We start from the raw sequence: 16,710 nt of genomic DNA, 5'->3' as shown, positions 1-16,710 counted from the left end.
TAAATATCGAAATAATATAAAAATAATATTTTATTAACATACAATTAATTAATATGATCTTTTTATCATTCGTTACTTCACGCATGTGCTCTTAAATAGACGCTATTGTATAGGTACCTGCTACTGTAATTTCGGAGTCGGCGTTTTTATTGAATATAAACCAAGAAATATAACTGTTTTCAACATGGCAACATAATACACTTTGCGCGCTTAAAATAAATTGTACAAATATTGACACAGATACTGCTGTGAAATTAATTAGTGAAAAACATTGAAAAATGCAAAAGAAAAATTAAATATTATTAAAAATTAAAATTAAAATGTAATTATTAAATTATAATTCTAACTTCATTCCCGAAATTCCTTTGAAAATTATTCTGTTAACTAATTTCAAAATAAATATAAATATATGTAAATAGCGTATGTTTTAATTTTCACTTTTTCCTACAAAATTCGAAAGGGTTCTCTTATTTTCATCATCACTTGCTTAGCTTTGACGTTATCAATTTCATCTGGAGCTCACTTGATAGGTATTCTTGAGAACTTTGACAATTGTTTAGTAAGTAGGTATATTTTATAAATTGCATCTTTTTTCCCGTTATTTAAGCTTGAATACTCTTACTTAGATTTGAGTACTAGCCGAAAAAAATATATATTCAATCAACTATAACTCACTTTTAATTAATTCAAAAAGGTCTTTCACGTAAAGAATCTATTCGATCTTTTATTATCTGCCATTTTGGTAATCATAACTATTTTGTTAAAACTTACGGTTTTTGAATTATTTATGGAAACCCACTTTACACCATGCATTTGTTTCACGAAAAATTCAAATCCTTTTGATCTTTAATAACTCAAAAAGTATTGATTTATTTTAGTAACTTAATAGCGGTTACGCGGTTTTTAAGCTAGGTTACCGCTAATTTGCGGTTACGTGGAAGAGCGCTTCTTAGCTGGTGTTTCTAGGAACATCATCTAAGAGCGAACGTCGCCATTTGCTTTATTATAATTATTACTGTTTGTCTAGTTTGTATTTTTATTTTTTTTTGAAAAAAAGCAATAAAGTCATTATTATTATTATAATTATTATTATTAATATAACAAATTTTGCTTAACATTTGCCCTCTATCGACTTGTGGGGTTATTTTTAATAAAATAGTTTTCACCCCTGAAAAGGGGGGTATCGACCCCCAGGGTAAAAGTGCAAGTTAGCACCAAATCAGTTTTGTTTCTTGAGGTATGCTCTAACTAGTCACCAACTATAATGTAAATCGATGCAGGTTTAACAAAATAGGAGGTGAAAAATAACTGCACTAACTTTCCCCTTTAATCCCTTATTGCTACTTTCTGTATCCACTGAGGTGTCAGCCTGAAAGGGGTCATAATTGTCAATATAGAATGGACACATTTCACAGGAAAAACTCCATATTACTTATGACGATGATTTTTCGGCTCTAGCTCTCCGTCTAATATTACAGCTAATAGTAATATACATCTGCGAAATGATCTTTTCTCAGCCTGTAATGTTCAAATAAGTGCCAATTCGGTTAGAAATAAATTAAGGCAATTTGAAATCAGAGCCAGAATGCCTGCTACTTCTCCACTGTTAACGAGGGCACATCGGCGTATGGCACGTTTAAGTTTTGCACCAGGACATGTCGATTGGGATGCCTATTAATGACTGGGCTAATATCCTTTTTATTAATGAGTCAAGATGCACTTTGTAGATCCGACTGTCGACAGTGCAAAGGATCTGTCAGATCCACAAAGTGCAAAAGACGTAGAAGATAACGAAGACAAAGTTAATGAAGATGGACAGAGCTAAAAAAAATAAATACATACTCTCACAATATTGGTGGGCTTGTTGCCGATAGTTGACGGTGTTGAAAAGTTACTTGCCGATAAGTTTATATATCTGAATAGTATTGTCATCACAAACGAAGGGAACTGTGTACAGAAAAGATGAAGTTTAAGATGAACAGAGAAGTTATGTCCAAGTTCATCAAAATATGGAATAACGGGAACATAAAAAACCTCTATTTCATACGAACATTGTATTAATAAAACAACAGAGATTATACTTTTACATTATTTTTGCCGTTACTCGAGCGCGTCAGATTATCATATGGGGAGAAAGCCGGTACAATGCAGATGTACCTCTACCATATATTGCCTCTTAACATAGGGAAGTTCGTTTAGGGGGGGCCGAAAAAAAATATATCCTTTTAGCATGGTATAACTAGACCCAAACCCAGACATCCAAAGTGAAAGTTATCCTCCAACACCAAATTGTTCTATATGGTCCACATTATGTTCAGAAAAAAGTCACACCATTTTGTGTGTCGGGTTTGGGGGGGGGGGAGGGGGGAGAAATCGGTAAATTCTTATTTTTTTAAGTTTTTCGTCAATATTTCTAAAACTATGCAGTTTAGCATGAACAAACTTCTGTACAAAATATTTTACATAAAATTTGAAATAAAAAAGGTCCTATGCATAATCCTTCTAAAATGAACATTTCCAAAGTTACGGAGATAGTATATTATAATTGGTCCAAAAAAGGCCTAACACAGACGTCCAAAGTAAAGGTTTTCCTCCAACACAAAATTGTTCTATATAGTCCACATATTGTTCAGTAAAAAGTTAGACCAATTTGAGCGTCCGGTATGGGGGGGGGGGAGATGGGGAAGAAATCGGTAAATTAGTAGTTGTTTTAGGTTTTTCGTCAATATTTCTAAAACTGTGCTTTAGCGTAAATTATATTCTATACTTAAATTTTCTACATAAAATTTAAAACAAAAAAGGTCTAACCATAATTGTTATACAATCAACGGTTCCAGAGTTACGGAGGGTGAAAATGGAGGTTTTCGATACTTTCTATATTTTTGGGCAATCTATAATATTATTACTGATGAAAGAAATTTTTTTGTAAATAAAATTTGCTATTTCAGTGGCAAATGGTATGTTAGTGATAAGCCCTTGACGAAACGTCAACCTGGCCACCCAAAATCATCATCAATTTTCCAAATAATATAAAAAGCATCGAAAACCTCCAATTTTCACCCTCCGTAACTCTGGAACCGTTGATTTTATAACGATTATGTATAGGAGCTTTTTTGTTTTAAATTTTTTGTAGAACATTTTTATATAAAACATTGTTTACGCTAAAGCACAGTTTCAGAACTATTGACGAAAAACTTAAAAAAAACTACTAATTTACCGACTTCTCTCCCATCCCCCCTCTCTCCCATCTCCCCCCCAAACCGGACGCTCAAAATGATGTAACTTTTTACTGAACAATATGTGGACCATATAGAACAATTTGGTGTTGAAGGAAAACTTTTACTTTGGATGTCTGGGTTAGGCGTTTTTTTGGACCAATTACACTATACTACATCCGTAACTTTGGAACCGTTCATTTTAGAAGGATTATGCATAGGACCTTTTTTATTTCAAATTTAATGTAGAACATTTTTGTATAGAAAGTGGTTCATACTAAACCGCATAGTATTAGAAATATTGACGACAAACGTAAAAAACTACGAATTTACGGATTTCTCCCCCCTCCCCACCACCAAACCCGACGCTCAAAATGGTGTGACTTTTTTCTGAACAATATGTAGACCATATAGAACAATTTGGTGTTGAAGAATAACTTTCACTTTGGATGTCTGGGTTATGCCATTATTTGAATCAATTTTATCATACTATTTAAAATACTCGGAGTTGTCAGATTAAAATAATGTAAGTAAGTACATTAGGTCTAAACTTTGATGCATGGGAAGACTGGAACAGGGAAGTTTTCTTCTGGAACAGGTTAAAAATTTGGAACGTCAGACTACGAAATCGTCCCATGTATTTTGTCGGACAGAACTTCCAATTGATTTGTTACCATTTCATTAAACTCTCATGCAAAAGTCAGACTGGTATTTATAACCAACTGGCCATTTAAAAAGTGTAACACGAAGAACATGTCATAATGACGGGAATCATGTTGGTTAGTAACAGCAGTCTGATTTTTGTATGAGAGTTTAAGGAAAGGGTAACAAATCAATTGGATGTTCTGTCCGACAAAACACATGGGACGTTTTCGTAATCTGACGTTCCAGATTTTTAAACTGTTTCTCAATTAAAACTTTCCCTGTTCCAGTGTTCCGGTAAATTAAAGTTTGTCCGACTAGACACCGTTAAGCTATCAACAAATTTTCAGCTTGCTATTAATCAACTTTTTTGGTACGCGGGATCCAGGCCTATTAGGATTATTATCAAAAATTATTAGTCATGCAGTGTCATTATTACCGGCGAGATTTTTTAGGTATAGTTAATTTCATATCATCATCATTCTCTTTGCCTTATCCCTATGCGGGGTCGGCTTTCCTAATTAAATTTCTACACACAATTCTATCTTGGGTCATATCAATGTCAATCCCCTTTACCAACATGTCCTGCCTTATCGTCTCCCCTCAGGTCTACTTTGGTCTTCCTCTCCTACTCCTTCCAGGAATCTGCACTTCAGATATTCTTCGTATTGGGTGATTAACGTCTCGTCGTTGAACATGACCAAACCATCTTAACCTATGTTCTCTCATTTTGGCATCAATTGGTGCCACACCTAGACTTCCCCTAATATACTCATTTCTAATTTTATCCTTCTTTGTCACTCCTCTCATCCATCTAAGCATTCTCATTTCCGCCACATGCATTCGTTGTTCCTCTTTCTTCTTCACTGCCCAACATTCAGTTCCGTAGATCATAGCCGGTCTTATGGCTGTTTTATAGAATTTTCCCTTCAGCTTCATTGAAATTTTTCTGTCACACAACACACCACTCGCTTCTTTTCACTTCATCCATCCAGCCCTAATTCTACTGCATGCATCTCCATCTATTTCTCCATTACTCTGTAATACCGATCACAGGTACTTAAAACTATTGCTTTCTACAATCAGTTCACCCTCCAAAGATACCATTTTATTTGTAATAACTCCATCTTTAAATGAACATTCCAAATACTCTGTTTTTGTCCTACTAAATTTTAAACCTTTTTCCTCCAGAGCTTGCCTCCTCTATTCCAGTTTTTGTTTTAAGTCTCTTTCACTGTTTCCTACTAACATGACATTATCAGCATACATTAAGCACCGTGGAATGTTACCCTGTAGTTTCGCTGTTATCTGGTCCAAAATTAATGAGAATAAATACGGACTAAGCACAGAACCTTGGTGAAATTTATCAGTCTCCCCCACACCTGTCCTAACACTAGTCGTTACTCCCTCATACACATCCCTCACAATCTTTACATATTCACCAGGGACTTCGTTTTTATTGAGTAACCACCACAGAATCTCTCGCGGAACTCTATCATATTATGCTTTCTCAAGATCAATAAATACCATATGAGCGTTTGTTTCTTTACTCCTGTATTTTTCCATCAACTGCCTTATAATGAAAAGTGCATGTTTTTGATGTGCTCTGCATAAAGCCAAATTGATTCTCGGATATTTCGGTCTCTTCACGTATCCGTCTATCAATTGCTCTTTCCCATATTTTTATGGTGTGGCTAAGCAGTTTTAGAGCCCTGTGGTTTGTACATTGTTGTATATCTCTTTCCCATATTTTTAGGCTGTGGCTAAGCAGTTTTATGGCCTTGTAGTTTGTACATTGTTGTATATCTCCCGTATATCTCCCTTGTTTTTGTAAACAGAAACCAGTATACTGCTTCTTCATTCGTCTGGCATTTGTCCAACTTCCATAATTCTATTAAATAGACCTGCTAGCCACCTTGTTCCTTCTCTCCCAATGCTCTCCATACTTCCCCAGGAATATCATCTGGTCCTACCGCTTTTCCTTTCTTTATTTTTTGAAGCGCTTGAGCCACTTCCTCGTTTGTTATTTTGGTGACCATTGCTGCTACTGTCTCCGTTGACTCTATAGTCTGTCTGTCAAATTCTTCATTTAATAAGCTGTCAAAGTACTTTCTCCATCTCTTTTTGACATCCCTTTCGTGAACTAGTATTTTATTATTTTTATCTCGGATACATCTAATCTGATTAAAATTTTTTGATTTCTTTGCTCTCTGTTTGGCTATTTTATATATCTTCGTTTCGCCTTCCCTGTTATCAATTAGATCGTATAGGTTTAAATACGCTTGTGCTTTGGATTTTGCTATTGCTACTTTCGCTTCCTTTTTCGCCACCATATAATTTTTAAGATCTGTGTCGGATCTGGTTTCTTGCCACTTTTTATATAATTTTCTCTTCGCTTTTATTTTTCCTTGTACTTCGTTTGACCACCACCAAGTCTCTTTATCCTCAAACTTTTTTCCTGGCGTTTTGCCAAGTATTTCAATAGCAGTATCTCTAATACTACTGGCCATTTTTCTCCAAATTGTATTAGGGCTTCCTTTCATGTTACAACATATTTTTTCTACTCTTCTTCTCCTGAATAGATCTTTTTTCTCATCTTTTAGCAGCCACCACTTGATTTTTTGTGGTCGTCTCCGATATTTTTGTTTAGTTTCGCTTTTTACTTTGATGTCCAGAACAAGCAGCTTATGTTGTTGGCTTACTGTCTCACTGACTATTACCTTGCAGTCCTTGCATTCACGAATGTTTTCTTTCCTTATCATGAAGTAGTCTATTTAGGATTGATGTTGTCCACTTGTGTAGGTAATAAGTTGAGTTTCTCTATTTTAAAAAAATGTGTTAACAATCGCCATATCCAGTGCTGTTGCTAATTCAAGCATTTCATCTCCAGCTTCATTTCTAGCTCCAAAGCCTAATACTGCTTCGTATCCTGCCTTGGCTTGGCCCACATGTGCATTGAAATCACCTCCTATGCTGACTTTCTCTAACTTTCTCTCTAACTTTCTCCTCTGACGAAATATCACTCAGGACGTCTCCTAATTGGTCGTAGAAAGCTCTTCTTTCATTCTCACCCAGACCTGTTTGAGGAGCATACACACAACATTCAATACCTCTTTATCAATTACAAATTTCACTGACATCATTCTATCACTCGTTCTTACAACTTCCACTACGTTATCTTCCATTTCACTATCAGCAATTATACCAACTCCATTTCTAGTGTTACTACTCCCTGCATACCACAATTTGTAACATTCACCTAGTTCTTTCGCCCTTTGACCTTTCCACCTAGTTTCTTCAATGCAAGCAATTTGAACTCTCCTTCGTTTGAGCGCATCCACTAACTTCAGACTATTACCTGTAAGACTACTAAGATTCCACGAACCTATCCTGATTTTTCTAACCTGCAATGGTGTTCCCCCTGAGATAGACCTCACCCGGAGATCCGAACGGAGGCTCATTTTACTTCCGGTATATTTTACCCCAGGAGATGCCATCATTTCAGTATAAGTTTTTATATCGTTGGAGAAGGTCGTTTCATTTTTATGGCCTGAAAAGATTTTGTTTGGATATTTGATGCCTGAGTGTCTTCTCTATCAGCACCATACCCTGCCCTACACGTTTAGCCAATACACCATCAATGCAACCAAAGTGCAGTATTACCCCACACCCGCCTGCATTTTTCTGTATAGGCCAGGATCCCTGCTGTAAGGACTGCCCTATAAGCCAATGTATTGTTGCCCGTATCCCGCCACTAGGAGGCAAGTACTTTATTCGGGATACAGTTAATTTCATATAATCAAATGAAATATCACGATGACTAGCAACTCAATGCTGGACGGCTAGATAGCTGTTAAATTCCCTACCATTGTAACAATTTCTGTATGGGAAAAGACCATTAGGTATCAGGATAAATAAGCATGAAACATACATTAACAACAGAGACATCAGCAAGTCACAGATGTGCAAACATGCCTGGGATAATAAGCATAGAGTACAATGAAAATATGCATCAATGGGGATTGAAAAAAAAATCAAAGAAGCAGTTCTCATCCTACTAAATGAGGAAAAATATGTAGCAAACCCATCAGCAGAATGTAGCATGCTTTTTACTTTTAATGTTCGGAATCTATTAGGCCTGGATCCCGCGTACCAAAAAAAGTTTATTAAAAGCAAGCTGAAAATTTGTTAATAGCTTAACGGTGTCTAGTCGGACAAACTTTGATATATGGGAACACTGGAACAGAGGAAGTTTTAATAGTGGAACAGGTTATCAAGTATCGAACGTCAGACTACGAAAACATCCTAGACAGGGCGCATCTGTAAAAGCATTAGTACATTTGGATGTTGAGAGGTGACTCATATTTTTTTGCAGAAATTGCTTGAAAATAATTCATATAATAATATTTGAGTTATCCTCCCATTCAAAAAGGTCCGGAACATTGTTTAAATAATCAAAATGTCAAAAAATTAAGGAAAAATTCGAGTTTTTTCTTGTTTTTTTGATTATAGCTTTAAAATTATTCATTTTTGAGAGAAGTTGTACCGATATAAAAATTGCATAATTAAATTTGCTACAATATAGGATTAACTGAAAGTTTTAAAAATTGTCAGTCTGGTTGCAAAATAGCAATAATTTCATATTTGCATTTTACGTTTTTCGACCATTTATGCTACACTTAGGACCTTCATATTTCACCCAGAAAAACTTTTATGACATAATAAAATAATACTGTAAATTCCATTAAGATCGGTTTTAAACAAATTTTGCAATCCAGCTTTCCCAAAAAAAATTCATTTTTCAAAATGTTGCAGCACTGAAAATAAAGCAGACAGCAAGTTGAGTTTTTTTGCATATAAAAGGATACCGTATCTTTCATGTGCAATTTGCAAAATTAAAATCGGTTAACTATCACGGCGTCAGAAATTTTTTTAATTAAACATTAATTTTTGATGCTACGCGCAGGACAACGAATACGTTCGCTCTGATTGGGCATTCCAATGACCTTTGATAATGATTGATAAATTTTAATTTTTAGTACATTTCGAAATAAATGACTAAAATTGTTTATTGCAAAATAAAAACACATACTCTGTCCTTTGAAATAACACTTTTTTTAGCAAAAACTTTATTTGTTCATATGTTCTAACTTAGAAAATATAAGTGTATTATTTTTAACCATATGCAATTGTTTAAACAATTTTTCACAAACAATGATCAAATTAGTTTGATTTTTGTGGAATTAAAATATAAACATACAACAAAATATAGAGTAAGAAAATAATATATTAGATAAATATTGGAAGAAATTTTGGTTGAAATCAACTTGTGTGAATCGAACACCGCTGTCCTGCGCGTAGCACCAAAAATTACTGTGTATTTAAAAACATTCCTGACGCCGTAGTAGTTAACCGATTTTAATTTTGTGAATTGCAAATGAAAGGTAAATTATCCTTCTATTTGTAAAAAAAATTAACTTGCTTACTGCTTTATTTTTAGTCCTGAAATATTTTGAAAAAATTAATTTTTTTGCGAAAGCTGGATTGCAAAATTGATTTTGCAAAATCCATTGCACCGATCCTAACTAAATTTACATTATTGTTTTATCATATCATAAAGTTTTTTTGGGTGAAATATGAAGGTCCTAAGTTTAGCAGAAATGGCTGAAAAACGTATAATGCGAATACTTGTTTTATATGTTTTTTTTTTTCGCAAATATTGCTATTTTGCAACAAGGGTAACAATTTTAAAAAAATTTAACCAATCTTATGTTCTAGGAAATTTAATTATGCAACTTTTATTTTAGTACAACTTTTCTCAAAAGTGAATATTTTTAAAGTTATAATGAAAAAATGAAGAAAAAAATCGAATTTTTCCTTAATTTTTTTACTTTTTGATTACTTAAACAATGTTACGGACCTTTTCGAGTGGGAGGATAACTCAAATATTATCATATGGGTTAATTTCTGCAAAAAAATTAGAGTCACCTCTCAACGTCCATCTCAAAACAGATCTGCCCTGGACTATCCCATGTATTTTGTCGGAAAAAACTTCCAATTGATTTGTTACCCTTTCATTAAACTCTCATACAAAAATCAGACTGTCACCAACATAATTCCTGTCATTTGACATGTTCTACGTGTCGGACTTAATAAAATGCCACATATGCCACAAGTGTGACATATTTTTCGGACAAACCTTTTTTCATATCGTCGGTATACTGCGAAAACCAAATAAATGACAAATTTTAAAATATTGAGTAAGGTATACCAAAATTCTCAGCTTTTTACGCCCTACATACAGGTGAAACCTAATAAATGATACGACTTACCATTCAGCAGATAATTTGTGTATAATTAAGTTACACCTAACCAACTTTTCATTTTCAAATAAAACAATATATCGCTACTTACTTCCATAAAATCAAAGTTCTGTTGCATGTAAAACCAACTAAGCGCACATATATATTTGCCGGACAACAATATATTTCTACTGCTGTATATCTACCATATTCAGTAAAAAGGTGATAAGTGTCTTTAATAAAGTGTGATTTATTTTGATTTACAGGTAAAACCAGGTAAGTGATCGCACCTCGATCTTAAATTTAGGTTTAATCAGCTAGGTCTCTTTACTATTTCAAACTAATGATAGAATATTATTTCCGATATATGCATCTTTCACTAGCATATCGAATATCAAACACAACTAGTACGCTTAATTCAAAATAAAGCACTAAACTTTAAAAACGTTTTTTCTCGATTTCGGTATTTTGACATTTATCTGGTTTTCGTAGTATACCGACGATATATTATAAATACAAAGTTTAGTATTAAGAAAAACTTAAAAACAACCTGCTAGTTTTCACAATTATAAACTTGTCAGAATGACACGTTCCACAATTAAAATCACATTTCACAATTAAACTTCCCCTGTTCTAGTGTTCCCATACATCAAAGTTTGTCCGGCTAGACACCTTTAAGCTGTTAGCAAATATGCAGCTTGTTATTAATAAACTTTTTCGGTACGCAGGATCCAGGCCTATATAGTTTTAATATTTTTTAGAATAGTCTCGTTTAAGTTAGTTTCTAGACGAAGCAACGAAGCACTAAAAAGCCCAAAACCTAGAAATTTTGTGCAGTAAGATAAATCGTCATGCAACTTTTTTCATTCAATTCGAGAGAGTGTCAGGCAATTTTGTGAACTAAATTTATCTCCGGCAAAAAATTTTCTGCATGAGAAAATGCATTTTCAAAGTGCTTCTCGAAGAGATGGAAAATGAAAAATTTAGAACTCAGGAAATATCGACGGAAATGAGTTCAATTTTTATATTTGTGGGTTTTGGAGGGCAGTGAACACAAATTTCATGACGGCGACGGTCTCAGAGATACCTGGTGCCCAAGGTGGAGCTCGTCGCCAGGGACGATCGAGTAATTCGCGGGACGATCGAATAATTCGCGAAATGAAGATTGGATCGAAAAACTAAAAAATACGCGTTTACTATTTTTCAAAGTCTATCGAATGACAATAAAGACGACCCCCCACTCCATCCCCTGGAACTAATTTTAAAATCTTAAATGGAAACGCCCGTTTGTTATTACAGATTTGGATTGCTTACGTAAAAATAAGCAACTTTTATTCGAGAAATGTTTTCGAATTGTGGATAGATGGCGCTATAATCGGAAAAACGATTTATCGTGATACCATAGGTAAATTATAGAAACGGTCTATCTCGAGAAATACACTTCCAAATAAAAGACCAAAAAATACGTATTTAATATTTTTCAAGAACCATTCGAATAACATCAAACACGACTCTCCACTTCACCCCCTGGAGGTGGAGTGGGGTTAACTTTAAAATCTTAAATGGGCATCCCCATGTTTTATTGCAGATTTGGATTCCTCATGAAAAAATAAATAATATTTACTCGAAACATTTTTTAGAATTCTTAATAGATGGCGCTAATAAATAGCGTTTTTCCGATTATAGCGACATCTATCCATAATTCGAAAAAATGTCTCGAATAAAAGTTACTTATTTTTACGTAAGCAATCCAAATCTGCACTAAAAAATGTGGGCTCCTATTTAAGATTTTAAAGTTACACCACCTCACCTCCAAGGGGTGGAGTGGAGGGTCGTGTTTTATGTTATTCGATAGGTTCTTAAAAAATGTAAAATATATATTTTTTGGAAAAAATATAAAATATATATTTTTTGGTTTTTTATTTGGAAGTGTATTTCTTGAGATATTAGACCGATTCTATAATTTACGTATCACGAAAAATGGTTTTTTCCGATTATAGCGCCATCTATCCACAATTCTAAAATATATCTTGAATAAGAGTTGCTTACATTTAGGTAAGCAATGTAAATCTGCAATAACAAATGGGGTTTCTATTTAACATTTTAAAGTTACCCTTACCCAACCTCCAGGAGATGGAGTGGGGTGGTCGTGTTTAGTGTCATTCGACAGATTTTTGAAAAATATTCAACACGTATTTTTCAATTTTTCGATCCAATCTTCATTTCGTGAATTATTCGATCGTCCCACTCGTTATTCGTTCGTCCCAGGCGACGAATTCAACCCTGGGCACCAGGTGCCTCGGAGACCATCGCCGTCATGAAATTCGTGTCCTCCAAAACCCCCAAGTACAAAAATTAAACTCACTTCCGTCAATATTTCCTGAGTCCTAAATTTTCTATTTTTCATCTCTTCGAGATGCACTTTAAAGATGCTTTTTCTCATGCAGAAAGTTTTTTGCCGAAGATTAATTTAGTTCACAAAATCGCCTGACACTCTCACGAATCGAATGCAAAAAGTTGCATGACGATTCATCTTACTGCAGGAAATTCCTAGGTTTAATGCTTCGTTGCCTCGTCTATTTATTTACTTATAATGTACAAAAATATCGTTTACCTTGATCCTCCACTGTTTAATGTACTGAACTAGCCTTCTACAAATTTAAAACTTCACTTTTCTTGCTATTTTAGAACAAAACTGTTTAGAATTTGGTAAAAATCTTAAATAAATCTTTTGGAAACCAGTTTACCACTAGCCTTGTAAATAAATATAATGTTTAATAATTTAATCAGAAGTTACTTGTAATATTTATTGACACGGAATCGTCTACAGTGCCGTGTAATATTTGATTAATAAAGGATATTGCAGAAAAAGACTGAAAATAGTTTTTCTTCTTCTTCTTCGGCTTTTCCCATTATGAGTTCGCTTTTTTCGTCCTCCACGGGATTCTATTCACCTAGTCACCTACTCTGAGGTCTCTATCTATCATAGCATTGCCTATGTAAGTTTTCTCCGTCTTCTTTACGGCTGGTCCTAGTCCAATATTCTTTTCGGCTACCTGTGCTCTGGCATTTTTTGTATACATGCCCATATCACTACACCGAGAGAAAAAACTTCTTGACATAAAGAAACTTTATTAATATTAAAAAAAAATCGACTGGGCATATTGCCTAAGAAATATATCTTTGTATGTAAGATCAAATTTTCTAAAATAATTCAAATAAATTTTAATATACCCAAAGAAATATATCTTAAACATGATTGAACTATCACTTTCTTGCAAACTGCAAACCCATTTGTCAGAAAGAAATTATATTTGTCATAAGAATATATTTTATTTTCTTGGCATTACAAAACTCTTCTTTCTGAGCAATAATATTTCTTAATAAGGAATATTGTTATATTACCATTATTAATTAATGTATTTAATGTTAATATATTTCGCAGATATAATTGTATATTTAAAATTAAGTTACATTTCTTAAAAATAAAGTGATATTACATGCAGCGAATAAATCATTCTGTTAAGGTAAAATTATTATTTATTAGATAATAAAAACAGGATATAAAACGATGGATATTAATACATACAAATAATTTCTCCACTCTTAAACCACTGGTTTCTATACAATTATAAAAGAATGGAGAAGCAAATCCAACTTCCTTAATTTTTCCTTCTTTTTGTTAATAGCACTTTGTATATCAGCAATTACCGAAAACAATACCGTTGTTGGAGAAACCGATGTGGAAAAAGTAAACTTATTTTAATAAAAAACTTTTTATAAGGATATAAGTACATACTTATTTTGACAAAAGTAAATACAAAAAAAAAAATATACGGGTCCACATAAAACGGGCTTATTGGTATAAGAACGATAGGTATAAGTAAACCAGTCTACAATCCAAAAATATTTCTTGGCATTTCAACAAATAATAAATCAATCATATTTAGTTCAAACATGGCTTTATTTATCCTACCATCTATGTTAATTTTTTCTATGTTAATTGTTTTCTTTTTGTATATGAAATATTAATTATTTATCTGAATATTATCACACAATAGACATTGTTTAGCTAAAATAAGAAGAAAAATTCAACCAATGTAAAACAATGAAGCAGACATATTGTAATTTTAATTATTTATATAATCAAAAAGAGACAGCAAACCTAATCATTATGAAATTTTATTACAGGAATGTATTATTAGTTTATTACATCTTAAGTTATTTTATACCTATTATTCAGTTTTCGGCGATAAAAGTTCTTAATCGTTAAGGTGTTTCTTTTAGACTAACTAATATTTGTTTATGACAAATAAAGCACGCGCCATGTTTGATATACCGTTGAACTGTAGGATTGTATATAGAAGACGGTACATTCAAGAAACATATTATAGTTTATACATAAGTATACACATTTTTATAAAGGAACTTACCTGTATACAGTTCTACCATTTATGGAAGCCCCTAGTTGGTTAATAGCTCCTTTCAATATTGTGCGGAAGCTTTCTATATTATTCTCTCAGAGGTGAAAGTCGAAACGTCAATAAAATCATTTTTTAAGTCAAATTGTGGCTTATTTCCCAGTTAGAATAAGATCCTTTCTTTCAGAGTTGTCCATCAATATAAATATCTGAAATGCATATAAAGATACTATTATGTTTCTTTTAGACCTACATATTCGGATATGCAACAATATTATTATTACATCTTAAATGAATCAATTTACTTCTATGTAATACCTATGTCCATCTACGTACCTTCAAACTATCCCTTAGATTTTGAAGAATACCAACAAATCCAAAATCCATCTATGAAAATGAACTAATGCCACGCCATCTTGTCAAACAATGAGATTAAATCACAAATAGTGATAATGGTTACTGCGCAATTCTTTTGTGGAAGAAACTATCTTTGCAAGTAACATTTCGTCATTAATGATAAAGTTTTTATTTAATGACCACAGTTACTACAGAGGGTATTTCTGAAGAATTATTTCTTGTGGTTTAAAATATTTATTTGATTGTTAAAAAAATTTCTTGTTCACAAATATAAACACGGATTAACTTAACATATATCTTATACTGCAAAATATTTGTAGTTTTCAAATTAAGAACCAAAAACTTTAGGGTAAGAAAATTAAAATTTAACCACTAATGCATTTCTTATTATTGAAGAAATTATCTGTAACAAATTCTTGAGTTGTGTTTAAAAAACTCGTTTCTTTATAATATGTGAAGCGGCATGTTTAAGTTAATATGACTTTTAAGAAAGATAGCTCAAAGAAATCAGTGTTTTAGGAGAAAAGAAATTGTTCTATCGGTGTAGAGGGCTTTGTTTTCAAACTTTTTTGTAATTGAGCACTCTACTTTTATTCCGTTCCATATTTGTTCTGCTCTTATTTTATCCTCTCTGGTGATTTGTAGACATGTTCTCATAAAGACCAATAATTCAACTTTTCGTACTATATTTTGTATTGCTGTCATTGGTCATACTTCCGCTTCATATAGAGTAATATTGAGCATAATAATATCACAAGGAAAAATTCCTGTACTGGCTGTATACCATAAATCACAAAAAATAAAAACCTTATCTTGTAAAAGGTATATGTATTTAAAATCCATAAAAAGGGCTGTATCACAAAACGTTTTCGGAATCAATATTCCATCATCAGTGTTATCACCTAAAATAAGTATAACTCTATAAGTAAAACAAACGTGAGGTTAAATTTTGACAAAGGCAAAAAAAGTGAATAGATAGTTATAATTACTCGTGATCTAGAAGCTAGTGTTCTACTCGTTCCCTAGAACACACCAAACGAGAGAACACTTCCACTTTCTCACAACATCTTAAACAACAAAAACACACTCTTAACATCCCAGAAGACGTCTCCTTGTTACATAATATTCCTCAGAAAGACTACCTAAAATTGGACCTGTATGAGGACCTAGAAATAGTCAACGAGAAACAAATAGCCCTAATTGCGTCAACCGTCATGTATCGCTTTTCGCCAACTTTTCTCATAGTCAAGATATCCACTATTCATCTATTCCTCTTTACATATCCACCTTCATTTACACTTCGACTCTAAACCACATTTTCGATAAGTTATACCTATGACTTATCACTGATTTAAACCTCATTCACAGTCAAATTTTCTGTAACAGACCAACTCATGAATATCAACTTACATCCTTTCTTTCATCACTACTTATTTTTCCTTTCTGACACACCAATAACCTTATATCCTTCCTGTCCCATCATTGCTAAAATTTTTCATCTCCAGATACTTTGATGTCGGGTCTCTGGATTTCTCTGTCTCCTCATTACTACTTTTCTTATTTATATTCACATCTAGTAATACACATTTCTTCAGCCAAACTAAATATATTATCATATTTTATCTATTTTGTTGGATCCTTCTATTAATAAATTACACCAAATATTAAGCTCATAACATCAGCTTACCTAATAACATAATTTTCCATCTAATGTAATGATAATTGTCTACCCTATAGTCCTGTCGCCAGGGGGGGTACAACGGCCTCCTTTAT

The 16,710-nt window shown here is 33.1% G+C and overlaps 1 protein-coding gene across 1 annotated transcript in view; it reads right to left on the bottom strand.

Moving 5' to 3' along the window:
• The window catches only part of LOC114338935 (cytochrome P450 6j1-like), a 40,827-nt gene extending 27,892 nt beyond the window's left edge, over positions 1-12,935 (bottom strand). The window contains exon 1 of the mRNA XM_050659364.1: positions 12,774-12,935. The gene's annotated coding sequence lies outside the window, so the exon portion shown is untranslated. The remainder of the gene's footprint in view (positions 1-12,773) is intronic.
• Positions 12,936-16,710: the final 3,775 nt, after the last annotated feature.

The sequence above is a fragment of the Diabrotica virgifera genome, chromosome 8 (genome assembly GCF_917563875.1).
Source record: "Diabrotica virgifera virgifera chromosome 8, PGI_DIABVI_V3a".
NCBI lineage: Eukaryota > Metazoa > Arthropoda > Insecta > Coleoptera > Chrysomelidae > Diabrotica > Diabrotica virgifera.
The sequence above is the reverse complement of the archived record's forward strand: the minus strand, read 5'-3'. Positions and strand labels throughout refer to the sequence as shown.